Here is a 14076-nt window from a genome sequence, read left to right on the forward strand (position 1 = left end):
GTGACAGATCATGTAAGTCCAGTCTCCACAGGGTCTGAAGAGAGAGAGAAACTATTTCTTGATTGGCTCCAGGCTGGACAGTCACCTTACATGTTCTTTTCTTATGAGGGCTAATGACTTACTATATGTGAGAACTGTGACATCATTTAACCATTCATCACATTTTAATGTTTGAATGTCCAATTTTATTAATGCATATTATATATTTTATAGTTTTTAATAATCTTACTCAGTGGTTCCAACTTCTTTTGCAGCAGCAGCCCATTCTTGGGAAACTTTTTCTACCACCCTTTCAAATAGTTTTAACATTAAACATTAATTCTGACAGAACCCTTAACATAATTAAATTCAAAGTGAATTACAAGGTAATAAAAGAAATTATAAAATGAAACTGTTTTTATTACAGAAAAAGTTTTGCATTCTATGTATACAGAGCAATTCAAAAATGAGTTAATGATGCCTTTGAGCATGATGGGTCTGTGCTATTATTATTGTATGATTCAGTAATATTTATCTGCCTTTATATATATATATATATACTGCACATCATAAACCCATGGATAAAAGTTTAACAAAAGCTGTCACTGTATTTCATGGTTATGTAAATAAACAACTTTTTGCATTTCTTTATTTAAAAAAGAAATCTTGAAAACTGCATACTTTACCTAAGGGAACATATTGTTACCACATTAGAGACTTAAAAAATTTGGAACAAAAACAACCTTCTCAAACCTATTCACAAGCACTGAAAGCAAACCAACCATTACAAAAGGTGGTAAAAAATCAAAATAAGACTACTAACCAAAATGAGAAAACTATAATTATACTGAGATTCAACAAAGGTCAGCAAACTGGACTCCAGTGAAGCAGTCAAAGTAGCTGTCACCAAAAATCTGGAACAAGAGTTCAGAAATGTAAAAATAAAAGGCCAAAGTAAATATATTACATTGGCGTAAGTAACTGAAGAAGCAACTCAGAAGGATGCCGAAAAAATCAGAAATAATCCTATAGTAACCGATTTAGGGCTAAAATCAGAAAAACCAAAAACTAGAGGACCAAACATACTAAACCAGGGAAGATTCTCAACTGAAGTCTGACAAAAATTTCCAGGAGTATTTGACCAGAGAGCAACTGAAATTTGAATTTAACCTAAAATACAGAGTCAAAGTCAGTCAGCCCAATCTTGTAATTGGATAATTGAACTAGCCTCCAGGGTTTGGCAAAAGTTTACCCGTGAAACTGGTATGCCGTTACAGCAACCTAGTTTCAGAAGTAATTGTTGCTCTCTCAGTAAACAGATGGTGGGTGTTATCAATCTGAAGTAAGTTGAATCCCTTGTAACCTTCTTTTGCTCTTTTCCACATCAGTAGTTTGAGCTGATTTCAGGCACTGAGTGTGTGTGTGTATGTGCTCCTTAATTCTCAAAAGTTTACTCACAGCAGTAAGTAATGCATGTGGAGTTTTACTTTGTGAGTTTGTTTGTTTGTTTGGTTTTTAGGAGCATTAGCAACTAAGGCCATATTGCTCTGGGGATATGCGGTGGTCATTCCCTGACCTTTCCACATCCTCCGTATTTGGTGGGCACTGGCTCTAACCCTGGTCTAATCAAGAAGCGTATGATATGCACTGCTGCTCCTGCCCACAGAGGCGCCTACTTTGTGAGAAATGTTCTTAAATTGCATTTAGAATGATGAGGCAACACAGTTTGGATAAATTTTTGAAAATTTCTACGACTTGGAAATTCGTCTAAAACTGTGCAACAATCAATAGAGCCTGAAAGATTTTCTCATTCTGAGCAGAAGTTAGTACAAAATGCAATATACAATTTGCATTTCTGGATGAAAAGCAATTGGATTATTTCAAAAATAAGTACGAATAGCTTATTATTGCCAGTGGTGCCTTTAAGCACTTACAGTGCTAAACACTTACATATTTCATCAGAGTAAAGGCACATGATGCAAGAAAGCAACCTTATTTAGTATCTGCCAACCCTCCCCCCCTTCTCATTTCATCCATCCACTCTCTCCAAATGTTTGTCTAGTTCTGCCTTGAATCTATTTAAGATATCAACTTCTACAATGACAGATGGAAGTTTGTTCCAGCAATCTAAAGACAAACTTCTGGACATCTATCCTACAACTGTCTTTCTCAATTTGAATATATGCCCTCTCAGGCAATTATTCTGAGCAAGAGGAAGAATCTCATCAGCATTGAGCATGCTCAAACCATTCAAGGCTTTATATCTCTGTACTAGTTCCAGCAGCTCTACATCCTTATTAAAATGAGACCTCCAGACCTGTATCCACTACTCAAGATGTGGCCTAACCATTTCCATATACAAGGGGATTATCACCTCCTTATCCCTGCTAGAAAACTTCCTGTATATCATTGATAAGACACCATGGGCTACTCTTGCAGACCGGTTGCACTGCTCAGAAAACTTCATATCTGCCTGCCCAAGTCCTTTTCATTCTCTACCACTGTCAGTGCAGTACTTTACTTTTGTCAATGTTCAACTTCAGTTGACACATCTCAGCCCATCTGCTCAACTTTTCTAAATCCTGCTACAGCAGCATACTGTCATTAGTGTCATTAACAACCCTGGACATTAAGCTTGATAAACCATCATCAATATCATTAATAAATACAGCAAACAATGGACCCATCACTGAACCCTGGGTGACTTCACTAATCATATTAGTCGACAAAGGGCAGTATCAATTGATTACCACTCTTCTCTCACTCAACCATCCCTTTATCCAAAGCAGATATTTGCCTCCAATGCCACACTGCTCCAATTTGTGCAGCAGTTTTCCATGTGAACAGTATCAAAACCCTTTCTAAGATCCAAATATATGTTATCAAAATTATTCTTTACATCCAGTTCTTTGTGACCACATCATAGTATCCAATCAAAATGGTCAGACAACACTTCCCCTTAACAAACCCATGCTGTGTCCAAACTATAACTGAAGTCTTGTCTAGATGATCATGCAGTGCTTCTTTAACCAGTGCCTCCATTAATATCCATGGAACAGAAGTTAAACTAACAGGTCTATAATTACTTGTCACCCTTTGATCCTCCTTTATCAATTGGGGTCACATTTGTACATCTCCAGTCCATGGGTACCTCCCAAATCCAAGGAAGCTCTCATAATTATGGCTACGGGTTTGCTTTCTTCCTTTGCTGCCTCCTTTAATATAACTGGACAGATCCCCCCCCCCTCCAGGTGCCTTTCTTAGGTTTATCTTCAACAATTTCTCCTCCAATTTGCTCTCACTTATAACAAAATCATCCAGGTCACTGCCAGATCTTTAATTCATCCGTAGCATTCCACTCCCTGAATAACTCCTCATGTATGAATGTAGAGGCCAAAATACACATTTAGTTTGTTAGCCACTGGAGCAGGATCATCAACAGTTGAACCATCGATATCAAGTCGACCAATCTGATTCATCCCCTTCCTTCTAGAGTTTACAAAAGTAAAGAATTCTTTGTTGTTTTTCTTTGCATCCTTTCCCAAAGATTTCTCGTAATCTGCCTTTGCCTGCCTAACCTCCTTTGTGACTTGGTTGCAGACCAGCTTATATCCATCATAGGCTTTTGTGTCACCTGTTAATTTATATGTAACCCATTCATTTTTCTTCTCTGCCATATGTCTCATTAGTTCATCTTACATCCATTTAGGCCTAAACCTTCAACAATATTTCTAAGTCGGTATGAAAAGTATAGTAGCTTCCAAGATTATTTCTTTGAATACTTCCCATTTTGAATTTGCTGTTAGTAACATCATCAGGTGGTCCCACCATACAGAATTTAAATACTATCTCAGACCACTGTAGTCACTTTGACTAAAGCAAAAACCTTTACCCTTGATAGTAGTTACCTCTTTGAGTAAATCCCACTTCAGCACACTGTGATCACTGCCACCTAGTGGTTCCTTTATCTGCAGATGCTTAATGCATGAAGAATCACTACTGATAATCAGATCAAGAGTATTACTCCCTCTAGTTACCATGTTTTACTAATTTTGTTGACAAAGTTTTGGCGCATTATAGCCTAAGTTGCTGATGCGCCAATAAAACTCAACTAACTAACCCTCTAGTTACCTCCCGAACATGCTGATGTAGAAAACCATTATCCAATAAATCCACAAAAGCCTTGCTAGTGTGTGAGTGACCAACCCACAAATTCCAGTCAATATCTGGGAAATTAAAATCCCACATTATAAGACACTCTGATTTACTGGCCCACTCTATTTCCCTGTACAGTTCATTATTATAATCATCAGAGTCATTAGGCCTATAACACACTCTTACTCTCAATTTTGATCTCCTAATGCTTATGTCACACCAAACTGCCTCGACACTGCACTGTCCAGCCATGTTGACTGGCTGCATTTCCTTGGATTTTATGTGTTTCTTAACTAATAGCATAACCCTTACTATCCTTTCTGTACACATTGTACTCCACAAATACCAGTTCTGCATTCCTTATACCTGTGTGACACCACGTCTTTGATATCCCAACAATATCTACCTTTGATGTTTTGACGAACACGTCAAATTCGTCAAATTTATTTACCGAACTCCTAGGATTGGTGTACACGCAAGTATATTATTATTAGATATGTGGTGCAAAGAAGGCTGACTCTGCTGCACCCAAGTTACCCAGAGAGAGAGTCAGAAGTAGAAAGGAATCACCAAAAAAGAGAAGAATGACGATATCAATGACGATATCCAGTGACCTGGGATTGCCAAGCCCATACCACCAGATGTGAACCCCTAGAGTACATATATGCACCTGTTCCTATTCTTAGCTACCGTAACACAGCCCATGTATTTACTTGTTCCACAATGACTCCCAGCAGTCTCTAGAATCTCCTGCTCATTCCAATAGAAGCAGTGCAAGAATCACATTTATCTCTGCCAGCAGCTACTTTGATCCGTGCATCCTCGCAAGCTAGCAATTTTCCAACTCACCTAACTCTGCCTCCATAGCATGAGCAAATACTCTTGCACCCTTTCTATTTAAGTGTATCCCATCCCTGATAGAAGCAGTTTTGCCTATTAACAAGCACAGACCAGGCTGAGAAAAATTCTACCCCTTGAGCCTTGCACAATCTCTCCAGGGCTGAATTGATTCACAAGGTTCTCATCATATACTCCCTCCTATCGTGTCTGGGCAGAATTTCAGACACTTTCAAATTCAACCCTAACTCACGGCTTTTTTTCAACATTTACCTGTAATTGTTCCACCTGTCTCCTACTCTTAATATCATCAACCTTTGCCCCAGGTAGACATACCCTGGTCCACCTATCCTTTTTGCACAATATGTTCCCCATTTGCCTGGAGAGTAGGCACCTGCGAGGTGATCTGATTGAGGTGTAATATGCCAAAGCCTTGAATGGGTTGAGCAGGCTGAATGCTGATGGGATTCTTCCTCTTGCTCAGATTAAGAACTTGAATGGGCATAGATTCAAATTTAAGAAAGACAGTTGTAGAATAGATGTGTGGAAATTTGCCTTTAGCCAGTGGGTGGTTGATTGGTGAAACAGATTTCCATTTTTTGCTGTTGAAGTTGATAGCCTAAATAAATTTAAGTAGCTGGACAGGCATTTTGAACGAATGGGGGGGTGAAATTAGAGGAGTTTTTTTTTGGCTGATGTTGCATAAGCTTGTTTTCTTGCATCATATGCCTCTGTTAATGCTAATGTTTTCCTAACACTAGAGTCACCGACAAAAACTAGTTCCTTTGGGACCAGCGCATCGCGGTGCACGATTTTAAGTGCAAGCTCTAGCGTTTGTGGGCCTCTCAATTTAAATCCTTCGAGCTCTCATATAGGCCCTTAACAACGCTGAGTTGGTGCCCGATTTCCTCACACCATGCTCACACACAAAGAACTCGGCAATATCATGTTCCGTTCCTGATTGCTCCACAAACATCAGACAAGCAGTACATTTCAAAAGGCTTTGAATCAGAGGACAACCGCCCCTCTCAGTTCTCCCCTGAGTCACAGTACTCCCATTAGCTTGAACCTTTTTTCTTTGCTGCTCTGGGAATTGAATTGAAGTCATGATTTTGATTCAATTTCAATACAAAAATATAACCCTAAACTTATATCCCAATGCTGTTATAACACTATATATATATTTTCAGTATTGAGTATTATCTCCGAGTTACGTTATCTGACTTTCGTTTCTCCTGTCAAGGTATATGTATTCATTTATAATGTTACATTTGTAAAATCTAGTTTGTGTTTTTAGTTAAAAAAGTACAATTTAATTGACAATGAAATTTAATAAGATTGATTATACTACACTAAGCTAACAGATTTCTAATACAGTGCTACATGTTTCGCTATCTAGTTCGGGACATACGTTGTAACGTATAACAATGGTGGCAAGTTATGAATGGTAAATCTACAGACACTAAATATTAATTAACTTTCAAAATCGCTATCTAAATTCAAAATAAACCAAGGAGCTTGACTAGGTCTATAAGCTACTTATAATTTAATATAACAATAGGACTCTAATACATTAAGGGCTTATGCCTCAAACTGCGAAAGACTATGTCTAACTCTTTCGCAGCTTGAGGCATAAGCCCTTAATGCATTAGAGTCCTAACTTATATCATACACCATCAGGCATCTCTCATATTGTGGAGATACACTTCACAACTATTTTGTCATTATTACATCACTTGGGTACATACCCACTCACTGAAGAAGGGCCAAATAGCCCTGAAACGGTGCCTTCTGGGTGGCGGATACTTCACCCCAGGGTGAAGCATTACTTATTCGAAGTAGTGCAATGTCATGGCAACTAGTTGTGAAGGTATTCACAATATGAGATGTAACTTATAAACGATGTCACTATTGCAAATTTACTAATCTATAATTGGCTGTGTATAAATGATGCATGCACTAAGATATACATAGTTCAATATAACAATTAAGTCAATAAAATGGCTAAATATAATTAAAAACTTAGTGTTCACTAGAGCTGCAAAATTTTGTTCAACGTGGATTGAATACCCTTACTGATACTAAATAATAACCTACAAAATCTCCATCTAAGTTCAAATTAAATTAAGTATCATTACTAGGAATATAAAGCTACTTCTAGGAAATAAATTAATATGCCAATTTAAGTCAATAAAACAGAAAAATTTAAGAAAAACTTTTCTATTAGCTGGAGCCATAAAGACTTTGCCCACACAGAGCTAATCTCGCTCCCAAAAACGATAATGATCTTCTGAGCTTTTTCAACCTATTAATTGATAAACCCTGAAATTTGGCCAGGTCATGTTTGTGAAGCTCCATGGATTGAAAGTGAAAATAAATTACAACAATTAAGTCAACTAATTAAATACAATATTCCAGTAAATGACTTTCGAGATTTCATTGATAGCAGAAATATCATGTATAATAAATGTGCCCGAGCCTGACAGTATTTTAAGGGCTAAACGAATCTTAAAAGTTACCGATGCTAATGCTTCGGGAGCTGAAAGAGGTTTTAGTACCATGAATAATATTATTGAGAATAAATGAAATTCTCTGGTCAAGATTCAGAGACAGGTACACCTACCATACGGCCATGATTGATGGGTGCTGATCCCGCCCAGTGTCACATGATAAACATATGGAAACATCTGGCATGGGTGTCAAGCACCACGTGCCAGATGTTTCCACCAGATGTAAAGGCCCCAACATTTTTGAGCTATTATTTCGCAGGAAAAAAAAAAATCACCCAATACAACAAACACCAGCACGCAATCAAATATGCAAATAGGGGGTTTTTTTTTTTCCCCTTTTGGATTCTGTGGGGACTCCTGCCCCCACACACTCGAAACACGTATTATTCGGCCTTTTTCAAAATCAGAACTTTTCTTTTTTTGTTTTTAATTACGCATCCAAAAAATTAAATAATCGGTTAATCAAATATTAACACCACATGACATTTCGAACAGCCAGCGACTTCATAACCTGAACATACGGAAACATCTGGCACAGGTGACACCGTGAACAATATTATTGAGAATAAACGAAATTCTCTTACTATGGAAACAATAAGTCACCTAATTACTATCAATTTAATGGTAAAATCGCTGGAAGAATTTGATGCAATTCCTTATGTCAAATCGTGGCTCAGGCAGGCATCTAACAAGTGATAATCTTGTCAAAGAAAAGGCATCAAAAACAATTTCCCAAAACCAATCAATGATTTGGAAATTATTAGAATAATGTATTGTGCAATATTGTTGGCTAAAAATTGTTTATTTCAATATTATTTATGTTAATTAAAATTTGTTTCTTTTTCTTGACATTACAGTTTGTTTTTCTTATTTTTGATTACCTGTATTCCCTATACATAATTTTATCTTAGAGTACCATTGTTAAATAATTTGAATATCACCACTGAATACCACACTTGTTGTCAAAGGCCACAATTAAAAAGAGTGCAGGAAAACACAGGAGGCCAAATTTCCCAACTGTAAATCTGCTGGGCTAGCGCATAATCATTCCACGAGGGATCCTAAGTGTCCTGTCTACATTAAGACAGTAAACCAGCTAAAACAGATTGGATACTTTCCATAATCTTAATAATATGATAACCAGGCTTTGAATCTCTCATAGATAAATGCCCAGCATGAACGCACAGCAGTAGACCAGCTGAAAACAGTTATGGAAGAAAACCAAATACACAAACACGTATCCAGTAGCCCTACACTCGTGGTAGCAAGGTTCAGAGCTAGCCTGCAAACTACAGAATTATTGAAGCCTCCACAGACACTATGTGGAGCCATAGTAGTCAGAAATAGAAATGTTAAAGTTACTAGGAAAAACAGCCTGTGTACCCCACCAGCAGTCTGTGCACAGATTACTTCCCCTTTGGAATCCTTCCACATTATTTCAATGTAATATAGACTGAACTAAAGCATAGCCTGTTCAATATATTGAAATAGCTCTAAGCCAGCTTCATGGACAAAATTCTTATATCAATGGATTCAAATTGTAGATCTCCAATGTGGCACAACTGTACTCCAGACAAAAAAGGATCCTAAATTGAAAAGGAACTGGAAGACGTCATAGCCACAACCTCACCACATAATCTACCAACGTACAGCAGTACATTGCACAAAAGTGTGATAGACATTACTATGGCAACACAAGGCACAGCACACAAATTCATAAACTGGCATGTGCAAGAAGCAGGACTACATCTGATCCACCTTTCAGTTGGAATGCCAGCTGGATCAGACCCCCCCCCATTCCAACATATGATATCATCAGATAAAACATAAAAAAAAAACTAAGTGGCAGAGATGCCAAGAAACCCTTGGATCCCTCCTTTTCATGGATACCTCCAGAAGGGAATAATGAAATGCATCCAAGTCAACAAACTGACAAGAAACCATTATCACAGCTGCAAATACCCCTATGAGGAAGAAACAACAAAGATCATGTGGTGGTGGTGGTTCTCTGAGATGGATATTCACTGGTGAATGGTTATCAGGCTAGAAAACATTTCCAGAGATCCAGAACAAATTTGTCACCAACAGAGGTAAATGCCAGAAGGGATACTTACAGGAATTTAAGGAATCAGTATGCAAGCCTCATAAGGTATAAAAAGAAGGAATCCTGGCAAATGCTTGTTGGTACTGTGAGTACTGACCCATGGGGATGTGGTTTGCTACCAAAAAGGCGATTGGTAAACACTGCAAATGCTGAGGCTGGCCAGACTAGACTAGCAACACCTGACGCACTCTTTCGCAAAAATGATAACACCTTGCACAAGACCTGTCCAATATATGCACAGAAAACAGCTACCAAAATTTTGAGACTGAGACCTCTTTCACCCTGGAGGACCTATCCATACCTAGAAAAACCAAAAAAGAATAAATGTAAGGTAATGATATTATGGAAATAAAAATGTTAAAAGAATTGGCAAAAAGCTATCTGCACTACCTATTGCAACTGTACAATAACTATTTACAAAGGGTATCTTCCCCAACTTTTGAAAACAGGCTAACATAAGATTAATACTGAAAAACCACTAACAGATCCAAACTCATACAGGCCCACTGCCTTGTTGCCAGTTTTGGACAAGGTAATCGAGAGGCGGATACTATTCGGGCTACAAACTCACTACCTCAATGCCAATTTACAATCAAACACAATTTAGATTTAATCAGGGATGCTCCACAGAGTAAAAAAAAGTAAAGTGCAGCCATTATCAACCCACTGCAGGATGGAAGCCTCCTCAACAATTCATGTTGAGGGAAATGGACCATAATCTGCCACGCTGATCCAGTGCGGGTTGGCAGATCGACCGTATTCAGCAGTCAGGGGCTTGAACCCCAGTCTACTCAAAGAGCATGTGCTACTGCACTCCCGCTCCTGGCCACTCGGCTACGGAGGCCGTCACCACAGAGAGTACACCATGGCCTATCTAGTTAAAACAGCACATACAGCAGGGGGAAAATATGTACTGGCCATGTCTGTCAATTTTGCAGGATTCTTTGATGAACTGGAACAAGACTATCTCAGGGATAGAGAGGTCTCAGTCAAAACCAGATATCAGTGCATCACCAGATGATTGACAAAAGGATATCCCCAGGGTTCGGTGTTAAATTCCTGGAGATGGATACTGGCCCAACTGACAGGGCCAGTCATCCAAGCAAGACAAAGTCATCCACTGATGACTTTGTCTTGCTTGTCAATGTCAACACCCATGACGTTTTTGAGCATGATGCCAATTTAGCAATCAGTACTTTCCAGCAATGGGTCAATATACAAAAACTAACAATATTCAGTAGTAAAACCAAATCAATTCTATTAAAAGATAACTTGAACATGATGCAGTTTAAAATAGCAGGTAAAACAACAGCCTAGCAACAGAAATATTCGACAATAAGTTAACTTTCTATCCATATCATGTGCATTTGGCCAAAAAAAGTCAAGAATTATGTTGGAATTATTGCTAGGATTGGCTTCACTGACTGGGGTTTAAAAAGGAAGATGCTTGCTCTTATTTATAAGGCTATTATTATTAGCCATATGGTGCAAGGAAACCTGAGGCTTATGCTGCAATTATTATTACCGTTATTGTAATAAGGTTTTAGAAGCATAAGCAACTCAGGCTATATTTGTCCCAGTTATTACCTATGGCACAGGTGTGGTACTGCAGAGCCATTTCAGATTAGAATAAAATAAAATTAGATTCCATACAGAGGATTATACTCTCAACCATCATGACAGCATGCTGCATTGCTAGTACATCTGCAGGTCCTGGCAGGGACACTGCCATTGGACTTAGAAATAATTAAAAGAGGACTCAATTATACAGGAACTCCCTGACTTATGTAATACTTGACTTGTTTATTTTCTCTGAAAAGAAATCTTTATTACATTCTAAATTCCTTGGGTGTATTGTATGCAATGTTTTGGAAATAAAAAACCTGCAGAATGAATTTTGCTTCTTTTCTAACTGAAAAATTACAGAAAACAATTCTCAGGTGATACCTAACCTTACAGGAGTTTTTTTTTTTTTTTTTTTATTAACAAGAAATTCTGCGAATTTTTTTTTTAAACCCAAATTTTAATGTAGTTTTACTATTCTTTTTGTAAAGAAAAAGGAGAGAGGAAAAACTATGTTATCAGTGAAGAAACTATGTTATGAACTATACAATGATGGAGAAACTGATAGTAGGAATCAGAGCTATAATGCTCAGTACGTTCTATGTTGATATCAATATTTGTAAAAGAATAAGAGAAGTTTATCTCAATATGATACATAGAACACTTCCGAACACTTACTCTCCAGAAAGTAAAACAAAAAAAATCGAAAATTATTTCTTACATTACAGTAAGAAATAATTAAAAATCAATTTAATGCAATTAAAAATTAAGTAAAAAATTAATTTAAAGAAAAAAATTTGCAAAACCATTTTCCTTCCTTGAATGTTGGACGAGGGGATGTTTGCGAACTAGCTGAAGTATTCTGTGGCAGCACATTGTGTGAATGCGGGGGATCACCCAACTTGTATGCATTTGGTTGCAGGCTCATGACAATGGGTTTGAACTCATATGAACATGTCTTGACACTCCCGATAATGTATTCAATTTGTTAAATGTGTCTTTTTTTATTTTTTATTTTTTTTATTTCTGAGGCCTGTGCTTCACGTCACAAATCTATGGACGCCTTCAATCATTAGGATGCAGGTAATTTTTTTTTTGTTGCGAAGTTTCCTAATTTGGGAAAGGTGTTTTTCTTTATTAGAATACCAAGATCTTAAGTAAAGTTTAACTATATTACACGATGTGGCAAGTGCTAGTTGCTTAACGCCCGAAATTTTATGATTTAAATTGACCCTGGAAAACTCCGGAACAACGTTGTTTTGAAGGCAATATTTTAGAAAAGAAATACAGTAACTTTGGGCTGAGTATCTTAGTGTTAATCTAATGTAATTTGCACCATGGTGTTCAAAACATCTCCCATAATTGCATGTATCGATAAGTTAAACCTGAAGAGAAAGTAAGTGAATGAAATAATCAATAAGAGTTTAAAAATGAATCTGATAGTATGAACCAGAGCTATAATGCTCAATACTTTCTACATTGATATCAATATTTGTAAAAGAATAAGAGAAGTTTATCTCAATATGAAATATAGAACACTTCCATATGATACACTCCAGAAATTAAAATGAAAACAATTAAAAAATTGAAAATCTTACATTACAGTAAGAAATAATTAAAAATCAACTGAACACATTTAAAAATTAAATAAAAAATTAATTTAATAAAGAAATTGGCAAAACGATTTTTTCATTAAATTAATTTTTACTTAATTTTTAATTGCATTAAATTGATTTTTAATTATTTCTTAGTATAAGATTTGTAAGATTTTTTAATTGTTTTCGTTTTAATTGCTGGAGAAGATCATACAGAAGTGTTCTACGTATCATATTGAGGTAAACTTCTCTTATTCTTTTACAAATGATGGTGAAACAGAAAATGGGGTCAAATCCAATCAAAAGATAGCTTTTCCAACAAAAATCCAGGGAGTTGGCGACTATGCATTCCACTAAATTCTAGTCAAAATGTCAAGATGGCTATTAACTCCTGCCAATAATTTGTCATCAAGTTTGATGGCATTAAGTATTCAGTGCAATTCAGCTTGATAACTGGCTGATTTTAATATCCAAAATTGAATACTCAAGACTTGTTTAGCATTATTCTCACCAACTGAGAACTAAACTACTGAAGCATAAGTTAAAATAGAAATGATATACTTAACTACTGTAAATTTTTTGGTTAACATCTATTAGATCACATTTCAAAAACCAAAAGACTTGCAAAACATTTTTATGTTTAAAAACTACAATGCAAACAAAAAGTTAGTTTTGTAATGATCACACCTAGAAATTTGGTTTCATTATTAACTATTAATGTTTGAATTATTACAAAAATACCATGAGACAACTTTTTCTGGTGAAAAAAATCATATATATATATATATATATATATATATATTTTTTTTTAGTTGTTGGCGCATCAGCTTCTGTGGCCATAGTGCACCTCCCAAGGTTTTGCAGTACTATGATCCAAGCCCGAGGCGGGATTCGAACCCGCGACCTTTGGGTTGCCAGGCAGGCACTTTACCCACCCGGCTAGTCCGGTCGGCTATATATTTTGTTTTAGCAATATTACAGCAAACCCAAAAGATTTAGTGTTGTAAGCAATGAACTGAGAAAACTCTGCTTAAACAAAATCAGAAAAGTTAAGCATTATTAATCCTGCACTGTTGAGAACTTGAAACTGAAATATTACATTACTAGCACAAGCTTTAAAGTTCAGGTATTTAGCAAGAAATGGAATAAAGACTGTTGTACATAGTAAACCTATATTGGACAGAGTCTTAAATCACCTATATCAGTAATTTTTAGTCTAATATGTTATCCAGTTAATAGCTATATAACAGCACTGAACCCCTTTTCAACCAAATGTGATGTTGGAAAAACTAAAACTAACAATTTGATTTGTTACCAGAATATTGGATAAATG

General features: G+C 36.6%; 1 protein-coding gene across 5 annotated transcripts in view; it reads right to left on the reverse strand.

Annotated features, from left to right (window-relative positions):
* LOC150091204 (transmembrane protein 19) overlaps window positions 1-14076 on the reverse strand; it is a 256672-nt gene that overhangs the window by 115381 nt on the left and 127215 nt on the right. The window contains exon 6 of one of the 5 annotated variants that reach the window (XR_016546997.1): window positions 230-289. The exons of 3 other annotated variants lie outside the window; for them this stretch is intronic. The gene's annotated coding sequence lies outside the window, so the exon portion shown is untranslated. Of the gene's footprint in view, window positions 1-229; window positions 290-9595; window positions 9887-14076 lie in introns of all 5 variants that reach the window. One more of the 5 variants, XR_016546996.1, reaches the window with a different exon arrangement.

This window comes from Mastigoproctus giganteus, chromosome 1, assembly GCF_048544385.1.
Source record: "Mastigoproctus giganteus isolate SK-2022 chromosome 1, ASM4854438v1, whole genome shotgun sequence".
Classification (NCBI taxonomy): domain Eukaryota; kingdom Metazoa; phylum Arthropoda; class Arachnida; order Uropygi; family Thelyphonidae; genus Mastigoproctus; species Mastigoproctus giganteus.